General features: G+C 44.3%; 1 protein-coding gene across 3 annotated transcripts in view; it reads right to left on the reverse strand.

Moving 5' to 3' along the window:
- Positions 1-16,010, reverse strand: part of myo1ha (myosin IHa) — a 216,831-nt gene that overhangs the window by 107,697 nt on the left and 93,124 nt on the right. The window contains exon 1 of one of the 3 annotated variants that reach the window (XM_038815402.1): positions 14,585-14,782. The exons of the other annotated variants lie outside the window; for them this stretch is intronic. The gene's annotated coding sequence lies outside the window, so the exon portion shown is untranslated. Of the gene's footprint in view, positions 1-14,584; positions 14,783-16,010 lie in introns of those variants that run through there. 3 annotated transcript variants of the gene reach the window in all.

Raw genomic sequence — 16,010 nt, forward strand, 5'->3', positions numbered from 1 at the left:
CCCAGGTTCGATTCCAGCTTGGGTCACTCTGTGTGGAGTCTGCACATCCTCCCCGTGTGTGCGTGGGTTTCCTCCGGGTGCTCCGGTTTCCCCCCACAGTCCAAAGATGTGCAGGTTAAGTGGATTGGCCATTATAAATTGCCGTTAGTGTCCAAAATTGCCCTTGGTGTTGGGTGGGGTTACTGGGTTATGGGGATAAGGTGGAGGTGTTGACCTTGGGTAGGGTGCTCTTTCCAAGAGCCGGTGCAGACTCGATGGGCCGAATGGCCTCCTTCTGCACTGCAAATTCTATGAGGACATTCCATTCTAAAAGGACAGATTGCTGTACAAACCATGTCTGCAGGCAGACAATTGAATCAAGACAAACAGGCCATGAGTCATGAAACGGCCCAATCTCATTCAAAGAGGGGCAGTTGAAATGCAAATCACTTGCAGCCCTGGCCAGATGGAAGCACAATACAGTATCTTAATGCGATAACAATTAAAGCTGTCTCCAGCGACCATTGTCAAGGGACCAGCAGAAACCAGAGACATTGCAAGCTTTTGTAAGGGCACTGATTAAAATCAAATTACATTATGACACCTTTTGATTGGGGAACTTAATCACTTCCATCCTGTCAACAATCAGAAAGGCTTCCTTTGTCCTGGAACTCACCTGTGGGAGGGTCAGTGTTTAACCCATTCAGGGTTTTGCCCTTAAAATGACAAGTCTGAGGAACTGTTGCTGAACTCTACTCTCCTGCCCGACACACGCTTCACCTGGCTGAAAACAGACCACGAGAACCGGAGGAACAACAGCCGCAAGGAGCGGCCAGCTTGGAAGAGGATCTAAAGGAATCTGTGCCAACGTTTTTTTTAACTATCCTGTCACTGGAGCGGTGAGTATATTCCTCCAGCTCACAGAAAACTCCCAATTAATATAGTTTGTTGAGGTTTGGTGTGGGTGAGTGAATATATCTGTGTTTGCGGGCGCTAAAGTAAATCTGTGTAAGCTGTAAGAATTTTCGATGTGCCGTTTAGTCTTTAGTTTTTCACACAGTATTTCATAATTGGTGTTTTTGTGTGTGGGTTAATCTGAGTTGCAGAAGAATTAATTTCTCTTGAATAAATCAATTATTTAAAACTACCATTATTGTGGTCTCACTGTCTTTTCACTGTCCGCTCTGGTCAAGTCACAATAATTGCCAAGACATAATCCCGTAGTCAAAGACCAGAAAAGGGAATCTGAGTGCTTCAAACAGGCTCACTCAAGAGAGGCAACTGGTCAGGAATAAACATTCATCTTCATTTTCATTTTTCAACAGTGATCCCTCTTTCACTCTCTCTTGTGAAGTTGCACTAATGGGGCACTTCCGGGTGACATTTCACCATCACAGGCGTAGGTGGCGGTCAAGACAACTGGTGTGGCATAAGGACAACCTTACTGGTTAGGTATAAACAGTGAGACTTGCCCGCTCTCTATTCCGAAGCTGTCCCAGTGCGACACTTCCGGGTCGTGGTTTCAACACCTGCAGGAGGGAGACACCCACAATTATCTGTGACACCGAATACCAGCCTGTTGTGGAGTAAAGGAAACCCTTTTTGTTACAAAGGGTCCAGAGGAGGTTCACAGGAATGATCCCTGGAATGAACAGCTTGTCGTACGAGGAACGGTTGAAAACTATGGGTCTGTACTTGTTGGAGTTTAGAAGGATGCGGAGGGATCTTATTGAAACTTACAGGATACTGTGAGGCCTGAATAGAGTGGACGTGGAGAGGATCTTTCCACTTGTAGGAAAAACTAGAAGCAGTGAACACAATCTCAGACTAAAGAGATGTTCCTTTAAAACAGAGATGCGGAGGAATTTCTTCAGCTAGAGGGTGGTGAATCTGTGGAATTCTTTGCTGCAGAAGGCTGTGGAGGCCAAATCACTGAGTACCTTTAAGACAGAGATAGATAGGTTCTTGATTAGTGTTATGGGCCAGGGTTTAGAGAACCCCAAAGTGTGCCATGGAGTTCACCTGACCCACAACTTTTACTAGATTGTGGTATGGGGAACACACGGCCCACTCTACAGGTGTGGTACAGCAGAAATGGAAAAGTATTTCTTAAAGCAAAAGAATGTTTATTCTATGAACTCAAGTTAACCTTTTTAAAACATACAGTCTTAGCAACCATTAATTCAAATACAATCCCCAAAGAATACAACACTCAATAATCCAAACATCCAGAAGACTTAAAACACCTTTTACCAGAAGAACATTAGGTTTACATTCACTACTGAGAACATTTATAATTCTGAAGTCACCAATTGATTAAGAGATAGTTTTTTCATGGCAGAGAGATCAACAGTACAGCTGCTCTGTCTGGCTTCAGCTCCAACACTGAAAACGAAACTAAACCACACCCTGCAGCAAACAGCCTAAAACGAAAGTAAAAAGCTGACAGACAGCCCAGCCCCACCCACACTCTGACATCACTGATAACCACTCATTTCTTAAAGGTGCATTTCTGAAGCACCCATTTCTTAAAGGTACTCTCACATGACACCTCCCCCCAAGAAAAAAAATAAACCATCAACTTCAAGATGGTTTCATTTTTCACCTTTTCTCTATCCTTTAAGAAATGCACACAGTAAATATATTTTTCGTTTCAAAAAACAACACATGCAAACAGGTATAATAATATAATCCATTTTTTTCCCGTTCTTCTTCCTCCAATTGAAATCCTTCTCGATTGACAGTCTCTCTGAACAAGAAGGTCTCTGCACAATCCGTCCTTTTCCCTACGCCTCAGGATTTCTCTTTAAAGTCAGATACTTTAGTTTAATCTGATCACAGAGCCCCTTGTAATTCTCCAACACAGGAGCATTGGTTATCACAGCCTTCAGGCAGTCAAATGCCTGTTGAAATTCCGCTGTTCACTGAAATGTTTGACGTTTCTTCAGCCAGTCTATCAGTGGAGCAATCACGCTACAAAAATGCTTCACAAATGTTCGATCAAATCGATTCATGACAAGAAATCGCATTATTTCCCTTCATCTTGAGGGTATCGGAAACTCCTCAATAACTGTTGGTTTCACATCCCGTGTGACCATTCGACCCTGTCCGATTGTATGGCCAAGGAAAGTGACTTGGGCTTTACCAAATTCACTTTTGGCTAGGTTTATCACCAAACCCGCCTCCTGAAGTTTATCGAGTAACTGTAATCAAATGTTTTAAATGTTCTTTCCATGTCTGGCTGAAAATTACCAGATCGTCGATGTATACCGCACAATTGGGTAATCCTGAAACAACTTTGTTAGTTAACCGTTGAAATGTGGCTGGGCCCCAGTAAGGGGGCAAGTGATAGGGTGCTCTCGGGGGTCTGGGTCGGAGGGGGGAAGATATCAGACATCTACAAGATAATGCAGGAGGCGGAAGAAGCATCAGGGGAGGAGCTGAAAGCCAAGTGGGAAGGGGAGCTGGGAGAGCAGATAGAAGACGGGACGTGGGCGGATGCACTGGAGAAGGTCAATTCTTCCTCCTCGTGTGCGAGGCTGAGCCTCATTCAATTTAAGGTGCTGCACAGAGCTCACATGACGGGGACAAGGATGAGCCGGTTCTTTGGGGGTGAGGACAGGTGTGTCAGATGTCTGGGAAGCCCAGCGAACCATGTGCATATGTTCTGGGCATGCCCGGTGCTGGAAGGGTTCTGGAAGGGGGTGGCAAGGACGGTGTCGAAGGTGGTGGGGTCCAGGGTCAAACCAGGATGGGGGCTTGCGATCTTTGGGGTCGGGGTAGAACCGGGGGTACAGGAGGCTAGGGAGGCCGGAATACTGGCCTTTGCGTCCCTAGTGGCTCGACGAAGGATATTAATTCAATGGAAGGACGCGAGGTCTCCAAGCGTTGAAACTTGGATTAACGATATGGCTAGCTATATTCAGCTAGAAAGGATCAAATTTGCCCTGAGAGGGTCGGTACAGGGATTCTCCAGGCGGTGGCAACCTTTCCTTGACTTTTTGGATCAGAGATAGACGTTCGGGGTCGTGGCAGCAGCAACCCGGGGGGGGGGGGAGGGGAGGGAGGGAGGGGGGGTTGGGCAGCAAGGGTCGTGGGGGGACATGCACGACTGTAACGCGGGCAAGTCTGCTCGCTGCTCATGTCTGAAACTGTAGGCTGCCTTGTTTGTTAAGTTGTTGCTTGGGGGGGGGGGAGGACTGGTGCGCACGAGAGGGCGGGCGAGGGAGGGATATTTGCATAGAGGGATTGTGTTGTAAATAATTAAAAAAATTAGTAGGGGTAAATGTTTGTATGGAAAAACTCTTTCAATAAAAATTATTTAAAAAAAAAAAAAGAAATGTGGCTGGGGCGTTTTTCATGCCAAATGGCATAACTTTGAATTGGTATATACCATCTGGAGTCACAAAAGCTGAAATCTCCTTTGTCCTTTCAGATAAAGGTACCTGCCAGTTACCTTTAAGTAAATTCAGTTTGGAAATAAAAGCTGATTGTCCCACTTTCTCAATGCAATCCTCCAAATGTGGGATAGGATAAGAGTCCGTTCTTGTAACTGCATTAACCTGTCTATAGTCCACACACAACCGTTCGGTGCCGTCTGGTTTTGGTACCATCACTATAGGTGAGCTCCATTGGCTGCAACCCACTCCAATTATGCCATTTTTAAGCAAACTCTCAACCTCTTTATTAACCTGTGCCAATTTTAAAGGGTTAAGTCTGTATGGATGTTGTTTGATTGGAACAGCATTTCCCACATCTACATCATGTATAGCCATTTTAGTACTTCCCAATTTATCTCCACAAACTTGCCCATGTGATATCAATAACTCTTTCAGGTCAGTTTGTTTCTCCTCTGGAAGGTATCTCAACAATTTATCCCAATTTTAAGAACATCCTCGTTTTCCAATTTAATTTGAGGTATGCCAAATTCACAGTCATCTGGATTTGTTTTGTCACTTTAACTTTGAATCATTAAAACCTCCTCCTTTTTCTCTCCTTCCCTTTCAAAGTACCTTTTAAGCATATTCACATGACACACTCGGTGAGTCTTCCTTCTATCTGGCGTTTTTACCACATAATTAACCTCACTTAATTTCTTTTCAATCTGATAAGGTCCACAAATCCTTGCTTTTAAAGGCTCACCTACCACTGGTAACAACACTATAAAACTTTATCACCACTGACAAAACTACCAACTTTGATTTCTTGTCCGCTACCCGTTTCATCACATTTTATGCAACTTTTAAATGTTGTCTAGCCAATTCACCTGGTCTGTTTAATCATTCCCTAAAATTTGACACATAATCCAATAATGTAATTTCCGATTTCTCACTCACCAATTTTTCCTTAATCAATTTAAGTGGTCCTCTTACCTCATGAACAAAAATTAGTTCAAAAAGACTGAATTTGGTTGGCTCATTAGGTGCATCCCTAATTGCAGACAGTACGGATGCAATTCCTTTATCCCAATCCTCTTGACAATAAGCCCTCAACATTGTCTTTAATGTTTGATTCCACCTTTCTAATGCTCTATGTGATTCTGGATGGTGCGCAGTTGATTTAAATTGTTTTATTCCTAAACTATCCATAACTTCTTTGAATAACCTCGAGGTAAAATTTGATCCTTGATCCGATTGTATTTCTGTGGGTAGTCCATATCTAGTAAAGAATTTAAGTAACTCCTCCACAATCTTTTTAGCTGTAACATTACGTACTGGAATGGCCTCTGGAAACCTAGTAGACACATCCATTATCGTCAAAAGATATTGATTCCCACTTTTCATTTTAGGAAGTGGTCCTACGCAATCAATGAGGACCCTTGTAAAAGGTCCCTCAAATGCTGGAATGGGTATTAAGGGCACTGGTTTTATCACTGCTTGAGATTTCCCTATCATTTGACATGTGTGACATGATTGACAAAATGTAATTACATCTTTATGTAGTCCAGGCCAATAAAAATGTTTTTGTATTTTAGCTTGAATTTTCCTTATTCCCAAATGACCTCCCACTGGTGCCTCATGTGCAACTCGCAACACCTCCTTTCTGTACCCTACCGGAAATACTGCTTGATGAACTTTTGCCCACTTTACATCTGCCTGAATATGCAAAGTCTGGATTTTTTCATCAAGACATCACTTTTACGGTAATAACACTCTGGTGTACACTCAGATTCCTCTTCCATGTATGCTTTCTGATACATCCGTTTTATTTCTCCATCTTTTTGTTGTAACTCTGCCAATTTTCCTGAACTAAAAATATCCGCCTCATCCTCCACCTGTGCTTGTTCTTTTTCAACCATCTGATCAAAAATCGTTTCAGATAGTTACACTTCAACTTCATCTTCACTCTTTGATTTCTCCTCTTGTCTTAACCTGTGACTTTGCGACCTTGTTACTACACAATCTAGAAAAATCCCAGGATTTTCGTCCTTCAACACTTTAGTTGTCTGATTTGCCACTGCTTATCAACTACAGTAGGCATCACTCCCACTTGTGATCCAGCTATATCATTACCCAAGATAAACTGTATTCCTGGACAAGATGGTTTCTCTGTTACTCCTACTACCACTACATCACTCTTCACTGGACTTTCCCACCTTACCTTATATAATGGAACACTACTCCTCTCACCCTGAATTCCACATATTACCACCTTTACTAGCAACATTCTTCCCAAACTACATAACTCCTCATCTCTTACCATTAAAGATTTACTAGCTCCCGTATCTCTTAAAATTGTGACTTCTTTACCTGCTCCTACTGATACACATGAGTAAACTTTACCCATACAAGTAAATTCTTTAAAGAGATATGGAACCTTCTTATCAATCACCTCTTGATCAGGCTGTACAATCTTTTGCACCTCCTTCACTTCAATTGGACTTTCCTTTACCACTTTAACAAACCTGTTTTACCACATCTTATCCTGTTTTACCACATCAGCCTTCCCAGTGCTTTTCTTCAACCACCAATACTGTGACGTTACATGGCCTAGTTTATTACAGTGAAAACATTTGAACCTTTTCATGTCTCTTCCACCCTCCTGGATTTCTTTTTTAATCTGAGGCACACTCTCCTTATTATCTCCCATCAGATCACCTTTACCTTTACCACTTGAGTATCTCTCATGTCCCCAGTTTCTATTCCTCACAGGCTGAAACTGATGTCGGAAACCAAACTTTGATTTATGAACTAATTCATAATCATCTGCCATTTCTGCTGCTAATCTCGCAGTTTTAACCCTCTGCTCTTCCACATGAGTTCTCACTACATCAGGAATTAAATTTTTAAACTCCTCCAAAAGTATAATTTCTCTGAGAGTTTCATATGTTTAGTCTATTTTCAAATACCTTATACACCTGTAAAAATTACTCTGTTTGATCCTTTCAAACTCCATGTATGTTTGACCAGGTTCTTTCCTTATATTTCTAAACCTTTGTCTGTAAGCTTCAAGCACTAGTTCATATCCACCTGAGATGGATTTTTTCACCTCCTCATACGACTCAGATACCTCCTCTGATAGTGATGCAACACTTCATTCGCCCTACCCACTAGCGTTGTTTGAATCGGTAATGCCCACATGTCCTGTGGCCATTTCATTTGTTTAGCTACCTTCTCAAATGAAATGAAAAAGGCTCCCACTTCCTTCTCGTCAAACCTTGGCAATGCTTGGACATATGTAAATAGATCCCACTACGCCTTCGACTATGGCGCTCTTTCTCACTATCCTCATCACTATCATCCAACTGTACGTTTCCCTTTATGCCTGCCAATTTTAACTGACTGTATTGTTTCATGGCTATTTTCTGAAGTTCAAACTCTATCTCTTTATCTTTTTCCCTGATCTGGATCTCCCTTTCTCTTTCTTTTTCCTCTCTATCTCTTTCGCATTCAAGCTGCTTTAATTCTTTCTCATGTTCCATTTGTTTAATTTGCAACTGAATTTTTGCCATTTGCAATGAGTCAAACTGTATCTCAGGGAACTTTAAATGCTTAGCCACCGCCATAATTACCTCATCTTTTCGCATTTTGTCCAGTAATGTTAACTGCAATGTTTTTGCCAAATCTAACAGTCTGCTTTTAGTCGCTGTTTGTAAGGTACGGTGTGCGACCATCTCCATCGCCAAAAACTTCAGAGCCTCTGAAAGAGCCATTGTCCACAACACACTCACTCCCTACTTAAACTAGAATACAACACCTGAAAAGCAACCACAATATGCTCACCCCTCACTGTCTTTAAGTTCACTAAGCCAATCCAATAGATAGACTTTTATCTTGGGCGAGCTCCCAGTTTGTTATGGGCCAGGGTTTAGAGAACCCCAAAGTGTATCATGGAGTTCACCTGACCCACACCTTTTAATAGATTGTGGTATGGGGAGCACACGGCCCACTCTACAGGTGTGGTACAGCAGAAATGGAAAAGTATTTTTAAAGCAAAACAATGTTTAGTCTATGAACTCAAGTTAACCTTTTTAAAACATACAGTGAACATCTGAGCAACCATTAATTCAAATACAATCCCCAAAGAATACAACACTAAGTAATCCGTAAGCTGTCCTTTTAACATCCAGAAGACTTAAAACACCTTTTATCAGAAGCACATTAGGTTTACATTCACGACTGAGAACATTTATAATTCTGAATTCACCAAATGTTCAAGAGATAGTCTTTTCATGGCAGAGAGGTCAACAGTAAACCTGCTCTGTCTGGCTTCAGCTCCAACACTGAAAACAAAACTAAAACACACCCTGCAGCAAACAGCCTAAAACGAAAGTAAAAAGCTGACAGACAGCCCAGCTCCATCCACACTATGACATCACTGATATACACTCATTTCTTAAAGGTGCATTTCTGAAGTACCCATTTCTTAAAGGTACTCTCACATGACAATTAGTAAGGGGATCAGGGGTTATGGGGAGAAGACAGGAGAACGGGGATGAGACAACTATCAGCCATGATTGAATGGCGGAGCAGACTCAATGGGTTGAGTGGCCTAATTCTGCTCTTTTGTCTTGTGGTATTATGGTTAATTTGATAGGGTGAGTTGAGGAAAGGGGAGAGAATCCCATATGTTGGCCTTCAATCCAGAATTGATCAGACAATGATCTGTTTCTGGATTTAACTTGAATGTAATATGCTTTGGGCACCATGAAGTAGGCTTCATAGAGTATGTTCACAGCAAGTCTTTTATAACAACTCGTAATTGTCCACCAATTTAAAGTGGAGGATTCAGGTATGGAGCTGACTCCAGTCTAAGATCTTTACCCAACCCTGACCAACTCTAAACTGACCCTGGCTCTGGGCCTTGGGCCTTCTTACATCACTGCATGGGTGGTACTGATCTCAGTCCCACCTTAACCCTGCATGTAGCAGGCCCTACTGCAGCAGACATAGCAGAGCCATACACACCTGAAGGCCTCAGATTCAAATGCTGGCCTGGGTTAAATTATCTTCAGTATAGGAGTAAGGCAGCGGAACACTAAAATTAGAGTCATCTGCCTCTGAATTAGAAAGGGGGCAATGGGCCCACTTCATATGTATCCGCTTGTTGGTGTGTTAACTGTGATACGTCCTGCATTGAAACTAATCCTGTCTTTGAGGAATGTTGGAAGGAGAGGATGCAAATCAAACCTGGAACTAGTTATTTGGAGAATACTCTTTTTAGTTGCTTGGTTCCTATTGTTTCCTGTTAAGTAGGATCTCAAATGAGGATGTTAAAAATAATTCAAGGTCTCGAACGTTGGCACAGATGCACATCCAGCTGACAAAATGTGAACATGAATGAATCTTGCCTCTTGGCACTAGATATTCAAGGTTTATTTTCAAAAATGTGTTCACGCAATTAGATAATTATCAAAGGCTAATTATGGAAATTCCACAAGAGAGGAAATTGTCTGTCTTATTAAATTGGTGTATTATCAATTCTTTTAAAATATGCATATTTCTTCATAGTTTGTCCAGCACATTCTAACACACTCAGTCTCGCCCTCCTTATATCTCAGCACTGACACGATTCAGAGCCGAATGCTTCACCGACCCCATGAAGAAAATCACTTGAATTTGGATAGCGCCTTTCATGATCCCAGGATGTGTCAAAGCGTTCTAGAACAATGAGTTACTACTGAAGTCCAGTCACTATTGACTGTGTAGAAAAGAGTGGGGAGGGGGGAAATTTGTGCGCAGCAAGCTCCCACAGACAGCAGTAAGAGAATGAAGAATGAACCTGTTTTAATTATGTTTGTTGAAGACTAAATGGTGAGGGCAATCTGGAAGGCTAAAGTTCAAATTTGGGAGGGGCGCCAAACTACTGGTAGCAGATTAATCACCCATTAACCCCCTCTTGCAGCCCCAATCTTTACTGATCCACCCACCGTGTGCCTCGGTTGCCTCGGCCTCAAACTCAAACTCAGTCCCAGGTTCGATTCCCTGCTGGGTCACTGTCTGTGCGGAGTCAGCACGTTTTCCTCGTGTCTGCGTGGGTTTCCTCCGGGTGCTCCGGTTTCCTCCCACAGTCCAAAGACGTGCAGATTAGGTGGATTGGCCATGATAAATTGCCCTTAGTGACCAAAAAGGTTAGGAGGTGTTATTGGGTTACGGGATAGGGTGGAAGTAAGGGCTTAAGTGGGTCAGTGCAGACTCGATGGCCGAATGGCCACCTTCTGCACTGGATGTTCTATGTTCTCTGTTCCTTCCCTTGACCTCTCCATCTCTCCACCAGTCTCACTCCTCCAGAGACACCCCTTAAAACTTACCTTTGTGACTCAGCTTTGGTCACGTGTCCTAACATTGCCCACATGTGACTCAGTGTCAAATTATGTTTTGATAGAACTCCCTTGGAATGTCCTGTTGTGTTTCCACTGCAAAGCTGCCACGTTATTAGCAAGTTGTTGGAATATACACGGGTTCTGCAGGCCACTCAGAAGCGATGACTGGTTTCATTCTCCTAACTATACACTCTTCCTATTCCCCGAAGGGTCTCCAGGTCCTCGCCCACATCCGGGCTGGAGTATTTAAATCCCAGCAGTCCGAGGAAAAGAGGGGGTAGCTCTGACCCCTCATGTCGATATTTTGGTGAGGCCACAGGGACTCCGATGTTGCAGATCCCTGGGCCTCCTGTCAGATTATAACACTGCCCATGGGAGACAAAGGGAATACAAAGAACAATGCAGCGCGGGAACAGGCCCTTTGGCCCTCTAAGCCTTTACCGGTCATGATACCAATCTTTGCCAAAAACCCACTGTACTTCCTTATGCCGTATCCCTCGATACCCATCCTATCCATGTGTATGTCAAGATGCCTTTTGAACGCCGTTAATGTATCTGCTTCCACATCCTCCCCTGGCAATTCGTTCCAGGCACTCACCACCCTGTGTAAAAAACCTGCCTCGCACATCTCCTCTAAACTTTGCCCAACGGACCTTAAACCTATGCCCCCTGGTGACTGACCCCTCCACCCTGGGAAAGAGTGCCTGCCCATCTACTCTGTCCATGCCCCTCATAATCTTGTAGACCTCTATCAGGTCACCTCTCAACCTCCGCCGTTCTAATGAAAACAGTCTGAGTCTATTCAGCCTCTCCACTTAGCTAACACCCTCCAGACCAGTAAACACCCTGGTAAACGTCCTCTGCACCCTCTCCAAAGCCTCGACATCCCTCTGGTAGTGTGGCGAACGGAATTGTGCGCAATATTCCAAGTGCGGCCTTACCAAGGTTCGATACAACTGGTCAAACTGGGAGTGTTTCTGGCATGCGATCTGCAACTGCCCACTTTGCGACTCTCGCTGAAGCTGAATTATACCAGAGTGTGAGAGGACGAGACTGAGGAGAGAGGTTGGGTTGTGGAGGGAAGGGTCGAAGGGCGGAGGTAAGGGAAGCTCTGGCCAAAGCTCGAATTGGCAGAAAGGCAACGGCATATGAGCTGCCAAAAAGAGCTGCCCAAACTGTGGGAAAGGGCCTCCTGTCACCACAGGAAGTTCAATCTCCGAGATCTCGGTCTGTCTCAGCTCGGATTAGCAAAAGGCTTTGTTGCCCAGGATTCTAAAAATACAAACTATTTTTCTCTTCATTGATTTCCTGAGACGATGGCTACTTATCAAGCTGCAGCCGTGCTTATCTTCACATGAGGAAATGAAACGTATGAGGCGCTCGCTTTTCATCAACTGAGGAAATTACTTTCCATTCGCCAGGATGACAAGTTAAGATTCTTTGAAAAGGAATGTGGAATCGGACACAGGGATCACAATCGGAAACAGTTTATACTGGTGCGCTGGACAACAAAGATTGGGATAGTCACCAGCTCCAAATATCGAGCTTTCCGCTATTGCTGTGTGCCCCAGCCGCCTGCTGTTGGCAGTCTCTCTGACCAAGTTCAAAGGAGAAGACAACAGGGGAACAAAAACGGGGCAAATTTACAACGATCACATTTTGCCCTACTGGCGTCGACCAATTTGACACGCTGATACTTGCATAGCACCCCATCACATAGTCATGGCAGGATGGCACGGATGGGTGGTACAGTGTTTAGCACTGCTGCCCACAGTGCCAGGAACCCGGGTTCGATTCCCGGCTTGGGTCACTGTGTGGAGTTTGCACTTTCTCCCCTTGTCTGCGTGGGTTTTCTCCGGGTGCTCCGGTTTCCTCCCATCAATCCAGTTGAAGGGCTATGGAGAACGGACAGGACAGTGGAGTTGAGGCCATGATGAGATCAACCATGATCGTATTGAACGATTGAGCAGGCTCGAGAGGCTAAATTGCCTACTCCTTAGTTCATGTGTTCTAAGAAAGAACTACCCTGGCTGATTTCACCGTCCAGCTCTTGGTCTGTAACACAGTAGGTAACAGCACCCCAGGCACAAATATGGTGTTCCTGATTAACAAGGGGACTTCTTGATTAAGTTGAAGATCAGGGGTTACGGGGAGAAGGCAGGAGAATGGGGATGAGGAACATATCAGCCATGATCGAATGGTGGAGCAGACTCGATGGGCCAAATGGCCTAATTCTGCTCCTATATTTTATGAGCTTATGAACAAGAAAGCGGACACTCTCTGTCTAATGTCAGTGGTGTTTCAGCAGATTCCTTTTACCTTCAAATCTCTTCTCGCACTCAGAAGATTTAAAAAAGGTTTGGGAGCCTTCAGAGATCACAGCCTGCTGCTCTGAAATTCTCACACACACCCCCCCCCCCCCCCCCATTCCCCTTGCCTTGCCTCCGCCATGTGAAGCATACTGGGAGATCTCACTGTGTGAAAATTACTGTATGTGTATAATTACTTGGTATTCAAAGTACAGAAGCAGGCCATTCGGCCCAACAGGTGCCTGCTGGTATTTATGTTCCACATGAGACCCTTCCTGCCTTCTGCATCTCACCCTATCAACATGTCTTTCTTTTCCCTTCTTCCTGGTGTACTTATCCAGCTTCTCCTTGAACCCACCTCTGCAGTTTACTTCAGCGACTCCCTGTGGCGGCAAGTTCCACATTCTAAACTGGTGCTGAACATGAGGAACACTGTAATGTGCAGACAATGTGAATTCTGCTTTAAGTACATCCACCCTGTAAAGTCTGGCGAGGTTTCTCACTGCGTCTTTAGAACTGCCCTGTAATAATTCCGATCACAGCGAAACGCGGCGTTTAATCACAGATAGGTCACCACAATGCTTGCTCAAGCATTCCGTGCTGCGAAATCTGACGTGGGCTCTTCTGATCGCCCCTCGTCCTGGTTGCCCGGATTTAAATTCATAATTCTTTCTTCAAAGGAGACGGCAATCCTGTTGCCATTTCTCACCATGCCTGCCCGCTGGAACATGAAAATGAGTCCTTTCTGTTGCCCGCTACCAAACCCCTACACCCGCTTGCGCCAATTGTTAAAAGCAAATAGCTTGAAACCCAATCTAACTCTCAGTGCCACAGGTCTGCAAAAAGCCACAAAAGTGTCACAGACAGCAGGTTTTAAAAAATCACACTGGGGCAGCACGGTGGCACAGTGGGTTAGCACTGCGGCCTCACGGCGCTGAGGTCCCAGGTTCGATCCCGGCTCTGGGTCACTGTCCGTGTGGAGTTTGCACATTTTCCCCGTGTTTGCGTGGGTTTCGCCCCCACAACCCAAAGATGTGCAGAGTAGGTGAATTGGCCACACTAAATTGCCCCTTAATTGGAAAAAATTAATTGGGTACTCTGAAAATTTTAAAAAGAAAAAAAAAATCACACTGGGGGTTAACTTAGTATTGACCTGCCAGTGTGAATCCGCTGCTCCTCAGTACGGATTCCCAATAAATTGATACGTTAATTTTATAATTTATTGTTTCATACCAATGTGTTACTGAACATATCACTGGCCAAAATCTTTTCTCGCTTCACAATCAGTAGTGGCACATTTACTATAAAACCGCACAGAAACATCAGCTGTAAAAAGAAACAGGGGTTAAAACGAAACCTTGCTACCATAGCTGGCAGTTCCTTCAATGGATCTCCATCAGAAACTTTAACCTGGATTTCTCGTCTCATAACGCTGATGGACCCCCCCATGCCATTCCGATATTTTCCATTGCCTTTTCCCAATTTCCAACATTTGCGTTTTCTCTTTAACATAATAAAAACCCTTAACTCTTACCTCTCAAACTTCTCTTGCAGTTTCGAACCAGATTTCGTTCCTCTGTCCTGCTCCGGATTGGATTTTTTAGCGTCTGATATATACATTTATATAGGGCGTACATATGGATGCAGACTGCGTGAGATGTGAGTCCATGAGCAGGAAAATATTTGGGGATCGCGATTAAGGCCCAACCAATAGGAAGCCAATATTATTATTAATTGCAACGTGAAGGCTGGTTGTTGGTGGGGAGGTTTAGTGTTTGAAATGTGCACAATCCACTCTGATAACTGGAGGGCTTTGTAGAAGAAAACAAGGCATAGGTCCTGACCTCTGGACAGGAAGTCAGGAGGAGAGACCAATGTTGCTGTCAGTTTGAATTACAGTGGATAAAGCTAAGGGTGGAGGCAATGTTCAAGGACAACCGAAATGTGCAAAAGGCCAAATAAAGTGTTGCGGCTGGTGATCCAGAAGGACCTCAATTTTTTTTTCCCTTCCCCTGTTTCCTGTGAACATCATTTAAAACAACTAAAGGCGATTATCGCAAGATGCAGAGAGAATAGAACATAGAACATAGAACAGTACAGCACAGAACAGGCCCTTCGGCCCTCGATGTTGTGCCGAGCAATGATCACCCCACTTAAACCCACGTAACCTGTATACCCGTAACCCAACAATCCCCCCATTAACCTTACACTACGGGCAATTTAGCATGGCCAATCCACCTAACCCGCACATCTTTGGACTGTGGGAGGAAACCGGAGCACCCGGAGGAAACCCACGCACACACAGGGAGGACGTGCAGACTCCACACAGACAGTGACCCAGCCGGGAATCGAACCTGGGACCCTGGAGCTGTGAAGCACTGATGCTAACCACCATGCTACCGTGAGGCCCTAAATGTGATGGTCATTTGGCTAAAGACGTCAATCGTTTTGGCTACAGAGGAGGAAAGGCTGTCCACATTTGCAGGCAAACTCGGAGACGTCGGTAAATAGTTTGAGGAGTGCACAGGGACGGGATATAATAATCTTTCATAACAAGAATCTTTATTGTCACAAGCAGGCTTACATTAACACTGCAATGAAGTTACTGTGAAAAGCCCCTCGTCGCCACATTCCGGAGCCTTTTCGGGTTACACTGAGGGAGAATTCAGAATGTCCAAATTACCTAGCAAGCACGTCTTTCGGGACTTGCAGGAGGAAACCGGAGCACCCGGAGGAAACCCACGCAGACACGGGGAGAACGTGCAGACTCCGCACAGACAGTGACCCAAGCAGGGAATCGACCCTGGGACCCTGACGCTGTGAAGCAACAGTGCTAACCACTGTGCCACCGTGCCGGATATTTTAAAGATGGTGAAACAAATGGCAGATGGAATTCCCCGTTAAAGATAAAGTAATCTTTCATTGAAGGGGAACATTGAGATACGTGGAAAAGCAGATTG

Source organism: Scyliorhinus canicula, chromosome 1, assembly GCF_902713615.1.
Source record: "Scyliorhinus canicula chromosome 1, sScyCan1.1, whole genome shotgun sequence".
Lineage (NCBI taxonomy): Eukaryota > Metazoa > Chordata > Chondrichthyes > Carcharhiniformes > Scyliorhinidae > Scyliorhinus > Scyliorhinus canicula.